Source organism: Coregonus lavaretus, assembly GCF_964263955.1.
Source record: "Coregonus lavaretus genome assembly, chromosome: 18".
NCBI lineage: Eukaryota > Metazoa > Chordata > Actinopteri > Salmoniformes > Salmonidae > Coregonus > Coregonus lavaretus.
The window spans coordinates 47847405-47859373 of record NC_140005.1 but is presented as its reverse complement, the minus strand read 5'-3'; positions in this window follow the sequence as shown (position 1 = coordinate 47859373).

Genomic DNA, 11969 nt, shown 5'->3' with positions numbered 1-11969 from the left:
AGCATCTGGAGCATCAGCAATTGTGGGTTCGATTACAGGCTCAAAATGGCCAGAAACAAATAACTTTCTTCTGAAACTCGTCAGTCTATTCTTGCTCTGAGAAATGAAGGCTATTCCATGCGAGAAATTGCCAAGAAACTGAAGATCTCGTACAACGCTGTGTACTACTCCCTTCACAGAACAGCGCAAACTGTCTCTAACCAGAATAGAAAGGGGAGTGGGAGGCCCCAGTGCACCACTGAGCAAGAGGACAAATACATTAGCGTGTCTAGTTTGAGAAACGGGCGCCTCACAGGTCCTCAACTGGCAGCTTCATTAAATAGTACCCGCAAAACACCAGTCTCAACATCAACAGTGAAGAGGCGACTCTGGGATTCTGACCTTCTAGGCAGAGTTGCAAAGAAAAAGCCATATCTCAGACTGCCCATCTTAATATTTTCTTTTTATTGGCCAGTCTGAGATATGGCTTTTTCTTTGCAACTGTTGATGTTGAGACTGGTGTTTTGCGGGTACTATTTAATGAAAAATCAGCTGTTTCCAGCTACAACATTAACAATGTCTTCATGATATTTCTGATCAATTTGATGTTATTTTAATGGACAAAAGAAATTGAAATTTCTAAGTGACCCCAAACTTTTGAACGGTAGTGTACATATTTAATAACTTTGTTATTTAATTACTTCTTATTTTTGGGAAGGGGATTGGGAATATTTGTTTTATTTGTGTCTTATGTTATCTCGTACACTTCTAATTGTATTTTATAATTTTTGACAAATAAAAGCATGTTCATATAGTAAACACTGGGCCTTTCCTTGATTTGGTGACAGAATTAATGGATTGGTTCACATTTATAAACTAACCTGTCTGTAGTATGCCATTTTAGTTTTCTGAGTTCCCTCTGTTGCTCTGTTTGTGGTTTCTGATGCTTCTCTCTTTCTATCCAATATACTGTATTTTTGCTGCCGTATCTGAGAAGATAAAGTCAGTGTGGGTTATTTCCGGCTAGCTAACATGCACTTTCTCACATAAATCCCAGTTTATTATAGTTAATTAACATTAGTAGCTAGCTAGTTAGCTAGCTACTAACCTTGAATGTACAAATTAGCTATTTTCTATTGGTTGTTACACAGCAATATAGCTAGCTACAGCAGCCTAGCATAGCTAGTAGCTAGCTAGCCAGCTAACTCTGGTAGCTACGGGAGCAGTGCCTGTGTTCTCTAGATAGACTCTAATAATAAGACTGCTTCATACCTGGATGTGGAGTGTTGTGGGACCATTTCTGTAACCATTTCCATGTGTTGATTTGGCTTGAAGTGTCATGATCGTCGGATACAGAGGACCAAGGCGCTGCGTTGAAGGCGAACATACTTTTATTATTTAGAATGAACACACGAACAAAAACAACAAACGATAACGTGAAATCCTCGGTTCTAGCACAAACCTATACTGGAACAAGATCCCACACCAAACAATGCCAAACGGCTACCTAAGTATAGCTCCCAATCAGAGACAACGAGCTACAGCCATCTACGATTGGGAGCCACCCTGGCCAACATAGATATACTAAACTAGAACAAAACCCAATGAAAACTCACACCCTGGCTCAACATACTAGAGTCTCCAGAGCCAGGGCGTGACAGTACCCCCCCCCCCCCCCCCCAAAGGCGCGGACTCCGACCGCGCCAACCAAACACAACAGGGGAGGGACCGGGTGGGCACTCCGCCTTGGCGGCGGATCCGGCTCTGGGCATGATCCACACTCCCTCTCTAACCCCCCAAAGTACCCCTGGTCTGGACTGGCCCTGCTGGCCGAAGCTGGACTGAACACTGGTGGAGCGGATTGCTCTAGCTCCGGTGTGGAGCAGCTGACCGGTGCCGGACCAGGCACCGGTGGAACAGGCATGGGCTGTGCCGGACTGACGACGCACACCCCTGGTTTGGTGTGGGGAGCAGGAACGGGCCGGACCGGGCTGACGAAGCGCACCACTGGCTTGGTGCGGGGAGCAGGAACGGGCCGGACCGGGCTGACGAAACGCACCACTGACTTGGTGCGGGGAGCAGGAACGGGCCGGACCGGGCAGACGAAACGCACCACTGACTTGGTGCGGGGAGCAGGAATGGGCCGGACCGGGCTGACGACGCGCACCACTGACTTGGTGCGGGGAGCAGGAACGGGCCGGACTGGGCTGACGAAACGCACCACTGACTTGGTGCGGGGAGCAGGAACGGGCCGGACCGGGCTGACGACGCGCACCACTGGCTTGGATCGGGGAGCAGGAACGGGCCAGACCGGGCTGATGAAGCGCACCACTGACTTGGTGCGGGGAGCAGGAACGGGCCGGACCGGGCTGACGAAGCACACCACTGGTTTGGTGCGAGGGGCAGGAACAGGCCGGACCGGGCTGGCGACGCGCACCACAGGCTCGGTGCGAGGGACAGGAACAAGCCGGACCTTACTGGGAACACACACCACTGGCCCTACGCAGGTATCAGGAACGGGCCGGACCGGACTGGCAACACACCCCAGTACCTCTCGCCATGCCTCTACATCCTCCTTCCCCCTGGTGACCAGTGACTCCCGTAACCTGGCGGCCTCCTGCTGCCCCGTCGTCCACGGCGTGAGCCCCCCCCCTAAAAAAATTCTGGGCGTCTCTCCTCCCCGTGGGCCAGGCCTCCATAGCTCTCGTCAGATTTTCGCCCTTCTGCTTCCAAGTCCAGCCTCTCTCCTCCTCACACGGCTTGACCCAGTCGAGGAGGCAAAGGAGATCCGCTAGAGATTCCCCTGGTGATGGCTCCTGGACACGCTGCTTGGTCCAGTCTTGGTGGGATCTTCTGTCACGATCGTTGGATACAGAGGACCAAGGCGCAGCGTTGAAGGCGAACATACTTTTATTATTTAGAACGAACACACAAACAAAAACAACAAACGATAACGTGACGTCCTCGGTTCTAGCACAAACCTATACTGGAACAAGATCCCACACCAAACAATACCAAACGGCTACCTAAGTATGGCTCCCAATCAGAGACAACGAGCTACAGCTGTCTCCGATTGGGAGCCACCCTGGCCAACATAGAAATACTAAACTAGAACAAAACCCAATGAAAACTCACACCCTGGCTCAACATACTAGAGTCCCCAGAGCCAGGGCGTGACATGATGTGTCCTCCTTGTAACAAAAAATCCCAAGAGTTTTCATAGCAACAGAATTTGCCCCGGCTTTTCTTTTACTTTCTCAGGCAGATGGACACCTACTTGGCCTATTGCTGCCACACTGCACTCTTAACCCAAACAAAATATTTTGACCAAAACTAACCACAGATGGTGATGACTTAACATAAAACACCAGAGCCATATATTAAGAAAACACTCTATCTATATTTGACCAAACCTGATAGTAATTAGTCATTTTTATTATATTACAGTTTTTCTCGATTACTTGAGCACTTTTGTCCAAACAGAATTTACTTTTTCAAAACAATTAACAAGCAGCCCCAAACTGAAACACGTTGGCCAAAATGACACATTTAATTTGCAAAATGCATTAAGACTCTCAAACCATTAATGACACATGACACAAAATCAACTACCTCCATCAAAACATACAACTTGTTATCTAATTAAAAGTTATTTCAATCAATCGTTACACAATGGCTCAATAAATACTAACTACAACTAGGGCTGTGGCTGTCATGAAATTTGTCAGCTGGTAATTGTCAAGCTAATAACTGCCGGTCTCATGGTAATTTACCAACCAATTAACATAAACACATTTAGCATCTCCTGGCTTCCACGCATAGCCTACAAGCCACTGATGCAGACCTTTAGAACATCTACATTTAAAAAAGTCTAATAAATCCATCACAATGAAGCCATAATTTAATTTAGACAGGTCTAAAGAAACATGATTTGAAGAAAATGTAGTCTGTTTCAGAAAAACTGAATACCATACTCTGAGTTGTCCTGATGTTAGGCCCTGATCTGGCTATGCCATTTGGCTGTGGGCTACACTAGTTCAATTAGTAGACAAGATTTGCTGAGAATTCTATGGCATTATTTTATATTATTTCATAGTATGAAGAATGGAGGATATTTTCTCCAACTGATTTGAGGGAGTGCGCACATGCGGCTATTCTGTGTTGAGCAGTTAACAAAGAAACAGGTACTCCTAGGTGCTTAATTTTGAGTTATCTATGTAACTGTATTTGTGATGCAAACGTTGGGCTATATGTTTTGACCTATTCTATTCTGTGCGAGGAAATAAATATTCCAAACGACAGATCCCAAATTAATACAACCACTAGCATCAATATATTTTTTTTTTTTAAGTAATGAGGCTGATGCAACAGATCAAAACATTTAGCTTAAAATGTCGATAAACTATTAGGCTATTTCTTCACATTATAAGTGCAGCAATGCACACACGGCAGTAGGCTATAAGCGCAAATGTTCCATTAGCAAGAAAACACCGTTCTCAAAAGTGACTGCAAATGCGATCATGCATGTAATGCTTTATTGTGCGCAGATGACTGCGCACAAGCTGCAGGCTCGCATGCTGACCTGCAGATTGTCATTGACCACTTCTCATCTGCCTGTGAGAACTTCGACCTCACAATCAGTACAAAGAAGACCAAAATGATGTACCAACCTGCCCACGGTAAGGCTTAAGTGTACCCAACCATCTCTGTGAAAGGTCAGAAACTTCCAGCTACCTTGGTACCAGTCTGTCCCATGCTTGGTACCAGTCTGTCCCATGCTGTTCACACAGATGATGAAACAAAAGTCAGGATCGCCAAGGCTAGTGCAGCCTTTGGCCATCTGCAAGATTCAGTGTGGGAAAGGACAGGCATCAAACTGGCAATTAAACTGAAGTTCTACCAGGCAGTCATACTACCAACTAGGGTTGGGCGGTATCTAGATGTACATTACCATCATACCGTTTCTGTACCATACCGGGGTATACGGTATTACCGGAAGTGCACACAAGGGGCACTATTTTTAAAAAATGTAGGCACAGGGATCTTCGTTCAGGAGGGGATTGAATGTCTCTGCTGTAAGCAAGAAACTTGATCTAGACATCTAGCCACTTAGCTAGCAAGTTCGCAAACCAAATGCATAATTGGAGCCCTGAGCTGGATGTAATTTATTTGACATGATTTTGATTTCTTATAGTTATACTTAACTTATATTAGTTATAAGCAGTGGCGTAGCACACACTCCCGCAGCCACCACGATGCGGGGGTGCCCCCAACCCACCCAAATGTATTTATTTTTTAACGGTTTTTAAAATCATACCGTCGGTATTCCGAAATACCCCTGTATACGGTATAAACGGTATATCGCCCAAGCCTACGATCAACCCTTACTTATGGCTGAATAACCTGGACAGTCTACCAATGCCATGCCAGGAAGCTAAATCGCTTTCACCTGAACTGTTTGAGGAAGCTCCTAAGGATCAAGTGGCAGGATAGAATCCCAGACATTAAAGTCCTTAGCCGTGCCGACATGTTGAGCATTCCATCACTGCTTATGAAAGCACAGCTCAGATGGCCGGACAGATCTGGGAGAGCTGAAGAATAGGAAGCGAGCTCAAGGTGGGCAGAAGAAACGCTACAAAAATACCTCCCTCAAGCGCTTTAACATCGATCTAAAGTCATGGGAATTCCTTGCTCAGAATCGTCTCACCTGGCGTAATCTAATTCGGAATGGGGCTACCACCTCTGAAACCAACAGGGCCAAAAATGCTATGGAGAAGAGACAACAGCACAAGACCAGGATCAACAGATCCGTCCCTCAGGAGACTGCGGCCAACACATCATGCCCAGTGTGCCGCAGAGTGTTCCGGGCTCAGATTGGCATCATCAGTCATCTGCACACTCAGCATACCCCAGACTCATCCAAATGAATCGTGTCATGGTCATCATCAACTTATGATGGATGAACAGGGAGTGTGTGTGACCCCGTTTAACGATTTGCTATAGGCTGGTAAATCTAAGACCAATTGTCTCTAACACTACATAATAATTATGTTAAAATGACAAATAAGATAACAATACAGTACTACATATTTGTTGCTCCTCATGGACATTATATTTTCTGACAGATGACTCGTGTTTAATTGCAATAAACCTCAATAAAAGCATTTTTCTTAGATGATGAAATTCAAACAGTTATTCTCCCATTCCCGGAACAGAAGAGAGAGAGCAAAAAGAGAAAAAATAGGGGGGAAATGATGAAGCATTTATTATCCTACGAAGGCCTAGATTAATGTGGTATTCAAGTCTGCCCTGCTTTTCTCTGCACTTTATTTAAGAGAGAGAAATGGGGTTTTATCAAAGAGCTCCCTATTAACGACACCTCGGGGGCAATGTCAATGGGATTTGTTTCTGTGCCTCTCTCCAAACCTCCCCTCTCACAAACCGACTCCAACTGTTTCATTAAGATAAATTACCATATATACATGCAAACAAGCTCTTAAGATGTTGATAAGCTGTATTTTCAACGCTGGTAATAAAATACAAAATATTAAGACAGCTAGGAGGCTCCTGGGGTGTTACGCAACAGTGTGCGTCTTGTAATGTCTTGTAATAACAAAACGTGCGTTGACGCCATACAGGGGTTGTATCCAATTATGTATATAAACCCTAGTACAGTTTTTACTCTTTCACTATTGTAAAAAATAATATTTTTGAAGCTATAGAAATGCATGTATTAAAGTCTACAATTGTTTTTGCCAACTATATTCTATTACAGACACCTTAATGCATACCTTTAAAATACATTATGTGAACTGAACATAAAAATACAAAATACAAAAATATATACATTTATTTTCCATAAGAGGCAATCTGCAGTTGCTATATCAATTTATCAATAATAATAATAATAAGAATAATAAGAATAATAATAATAATAATAATAATAATAATAATAATAATATGTACCCATTGATTTATTAAGAATATAACTTATAAATGCCTAATGAGCTTAGTTCAACTGTCGTACCCCATCAGAACCCAAAATGTAAGCTTGTTTTACTCCAATGTATGTAAACAAACACTACATAGCCTCAAAACATGGTTAAAACTATTATTTTGATGTGGATGGTCAGTCCTTGCATCATAGCTCTGTCTATGGATTTGAGGGTGGTTACATTTCTCCAGCCCCATTCCTAAGATCAGTGGAGGCTGGTGACTTGAAAAATGTAGGAGGATGGAAGACCCACGGTATGGTCGCAGACTGCACGGAGACGACAAAGTGTGTTTAAAAAATGGTCCAAGACTAATTATTTTAACATAAAGCATTTAATAAAGAAATTTACAGTATAGTACAACATTATGGGTATTGGGAATGAGAAGACTACTTACACAGTGTTGGGAAGGGATCACAACAGTGGTTTGAATGACGGTATGAGGCATGAGTTGAGGTGTTCAGAGGCTTCAGTGCAGGACAGGGTTTGAGGTGTTCTGAGGCTTCATTTCAGGACAGGCTCATCATGGATGGATGGTGTCGGAGAAGAGCTAAACTCTTCCACTGAGGGCAGGACAGGATTTGACTGGGAAGACAAAAAACAATAACACACTACACAGTTAGACAAAAGAGCTAAGAATGAGTTAGTCCAAGCAAGGACTAAAATCATTGCTGTAATAAAGTGATTGTGTTTGTGTATGTGATTGACTCTACATACAGTAATGAGAGAAAATGGACAGGTCTACTCACAGTGCTTGGAGAGGAAACATTTAATGTGCCAGTGGATGAGAGGGCACATGAGGCATGGCTTCAGTTCATGTCAGGTGAGAGTTGACAATGGTAGTGGAATGGAGTGGTCATCACCTCTTAATCAGGGAACAGGAGGGGACATACAGTTGAAGTCGGAAGTTTATATACATTTAGGTTGGAGTCATTAAAACTTGTTTTTCAACCAGTCCAGAAATTTCTTGTTAACAAACTATCGTTTTGGCAAGTCGGTTAGGGTATATACTTTGTGTATGACACTAGTAATTTTTCCAACAATTGTTTACAGACAGATTATTTCACTTATAATTCATTGTATCACAATTCCAGTGGGTCAGACGTTTTCATACACTATGTTGACTGTGCCTTTAAACAGCTTGGAAAATTCCAGAAAATGATGTCATGGCTTTTCTTATAGGCTAATTGACATAATTTGAGTCAATTGGAGGTGTACCTGTGGATGTATTTCAAGGCCTACCTTCAAAGTCAGTGCGTCTTTGCTTGACATCATGGGAAAATATCAGCCAAGACCTCCACAAGTCTGGTTCATCCTTGGGAGCAATTTCCAAACGCCTGAAGGTACCACGTTCATCTGTACAAACAATAGAACGCCGCCCCATGGGTCTCCCGGTCGCGCCGAGTGGCGCAGTGGTCTAAGGCTAGCTGTGCCACTAGAGAACCTGGTTCAAATCCAGGCTCTGTCGTAGCCGGCTGCGACCGGGAGATCCATGGGGCAGCGCACAATTGGTCCAGGGTAGGGGAGGGAATGGCCGGCAGGGATGTAGCTCAGTTGGTAGAGCATGGCGTTTGCAACGCCAGGGTTGTGGGTTCGATTCTCACGGGGGGCCAGTATGAAAAATATAAAAAATAATGTATACACTCACTAAATGAGCGTCTGCTAAATGACAAAAAAAAAAATGTATAAACACCATGGGACCACGCAGCCGTCATACCGCTCAGGAAGGAGACGCGTTCTGTCTCCTAGAGATGAACGTACTTTGGTGCGAAAAGTGTAAATCAATCCCAGATTTACTTGCAAAGGACCTTGTGAAGATGCTGGAGGAAAATGGTACAAAGGTATCTATATCCACAGTAAAATGAGTCCTATATCGACATAACCTGAAAGGCCGCTCTGCAAGGAAGAAGACACTGGTCCAAAAAAGCCAGACTATGGTTTGCAACTGCACAAAGATCGTACTTTTAGGAGAAATGTCCTCTGGTCTGATGAAACAAAAATAGAACTGTTTGGCCATAATGACCATCGTTATGTTTGGAGGAAAAAGGCGGTTGCTTGCAAGCCGAAAGAACACCATCCAAACCGTGAAGCACGGGGGTGGCAGCATCATGCTTTGGGGGTGCTTTGCTGCAGGAGGGACTGGTGCACTTCACAAAATATATGGCATCATGAGGAAGGAAAATGATGTGGATATATTGAAGCAACATGTCAAGACATCAGTCAGGAAGTAAAAGCTTGGTTGCAAATGGGTCTTCCAAATGGACAATGACCCCAAGCATACTACCAAAGTTGTGGCAAAATGGCTTAAGGACAACAAAGTCAAGGTATTGGAGTGGCCATCACAAAGCCCTGACCTCAATCCTATAGAAAATATGTGGGCAGAACTGAAAAAGCATGTGCGAGCAAGGAGGCCTACACACGTGACCCAGTTACACCAGCTCTGTCAGGAGGAATGGGCCAAAATTCACCCAACTTATTGTGGGAAGCTTGTGGAAGGCTACCCGAAACGTTTGACCCAAGTTAAACAATTTAAAGGCAATGCTAACAAATACTAATTGAGTGTATGTAAACTTCTGACCCACTGGGAATATGATGAAAGAAATAAAAGCTGAAATAAATCATTCTCTCTACTATTATTCTGACATTTCACATTCTTAAAATAAAGAGGTGATCCTAACTGATCTAAGACAGGGCATTTTTACCAGGATTAAATGTAATGAATGATGAAAAACTGATTTTAAATGTATTTAGCTAAGGTGTATGTAAACTTCCGACTTCAACTATAGCTGTAAATATAAATAGCATATTGCCTACATTCCATTACAGCAACACCATCATATGTTTGGGCAACACGTTTCTCTATGAAGTTAAACAGTCTATGTCATCACTATTGTGTTGATTGATTAATTCCAGTTACTAATTTTGCATTGAAAAGGTCTAGGCAGTGTAGTGAGCCCAATCTGAGTACACTGCTCAAAAAAAATAAAGGGAACACTTAAACAACACAATGTAACTCCAAGTCAATCACACTTCTGTGAAATCAAACTGTTCATTATGGAAGCAACACTGATTGACAAAAAATTTCACATGCTGTTGGAAATGGAATAGACAACAGGTGGAAATTATAGGCAATTAGCAAGACACCCCCAATAAAGGACTGGTTTTGCAGGTGGTGACCACAGACCACTTCTCAGTCCCTATGCTTCCTGGCTGATGTTTTGGTCACTTTTGAATGCTGGCGGTCCTTTCACTCTAGTGGTAGCATGAGACGGAGTCTACAACCCACACAAGTGGCTCAGGTAGTGCAGCTCTTCCAGGATGGCACATCAATGCGAGCTGTGGCAAGAAGGTTTGCTGTGTCTGTCAGCGTAGTGTCCAGAGCATGGAGGCGCTACCAGGAGACAGGCCAGTACATCAGGAGATGTGGAGGAGGCCGTAGGAGGGCAACAACCCAGCAGCAGGACTGCTACCTCCGCCTTTGTGCAAGGAGGAGCAGGAGGAGCACTGCCAGAGCCCTGCAAAATGACCTCCAGCAGACCACAAATGTGCATGTGTCTGCTCAAACGGTCAGAAACAGACTCCATGTGAGTGGTGTGAGGGCCCGACGTCCACAGGTGGGGGTTGTGCTTACAGCCCAACACCGTGCAGGACGTTTGGCATTTGCCAGAGAACACCAAGATTGGCAAATTCGCCACTGGCGCCCTGTGCTCTTCACAGATGAAAGCAGGTTCACATTGAGCACATGTGACAGACGTGACAGAGTCTGGAGACGCCGTGGAGAACGTTCTGCTGCCTGCAACATCCTCCAGCATGACCGGTTTGGCGGTGGGTCAGTCATGGTGTGGGGTGGCATTTCTTTGGGGGGCCGCACAGCCCTCCATGTGCTTGCCAGAGGTAGCCTGACTGCCATTAGGTACCGAGATGAGATCCTCAGACCCCTTGTGAGACCATATGCTGGTGCAGTTGGCCCTGGGTTCCTCCTAATGCAAGACAATGCTAGACCTCATGTGTCTGGAGTGTGTCAGCAGTTCCTGCAAGAGGAAGGCATTGATGCTATGGACCGCCCGTTCCCCAGACCTGAATCCAATTGAGCACATCTGGGACATCATGTCTCGCTCCATCCACCAACGCCACATTGCACCACAGACTGTCCAGGAGTTGGCGGATGCTTTAGTCCAGGTCTGGGAGGAGATCCCTCAGGAGACCATCCGCCACCTCATCAGGAGCATGCCCAGGCATTGTAGGGAGGTCATACAGGCACGTGGAGGCCACACACACTACTGAGCCTCATTTTGACTTGTTTTAAGGACATTACATCAAAGTTGGATCAGCCTGTAGTGTGGTTTTCCACTTTAATTTTGAGGGTGACTCCAAATCCAGACTTCCATGGGTTGATACATTTTATTTCCATTGATAATTTTTGTGTGATTTTGTTGTCAGCACATTCAACTATGTAAAGAAAAAAGTATTTAATAAGATTATTTCATTCATTCAGATCTAGGATGTGTTACTTTAGTGTTCCCTTTATTTTTTTGAGCAGTGTGTATACCAAATTTGATCACATTCACATTTTCTCCTGACACAAACAAATGGACTATAAATATATAAGTTACCAATTTGTTTACCCTGACCAGATGGACAGGGCGCATAGGCTGCATGCATCCACTATTATTAGTAGCCTACAGTTGATCAGACTGAAAAATTGTCTCATTTCATCCCATACAGCATGTCAGATCTTTAATGTTTAGGTGTAGCCTAGGCTGCTGCAACATTTATGTAAATAGTTGTTGCTTTTGTGGTGAAATAATTTGCTGCGTCAATCTCACATTTAATGGATGATGCAATGGAAGCTATCAAATCATTCTGAATTGATTTCGACATCCCAGAGAAGACAGTAGAAACGTCCATATTCTCAGCAAGTAAAGCATTGTAATGTGCAATTACCTCTGAAAGCTCCTTGTAATTGCCCTTGTTAACGGAACTTTCCCTCTCATCGTG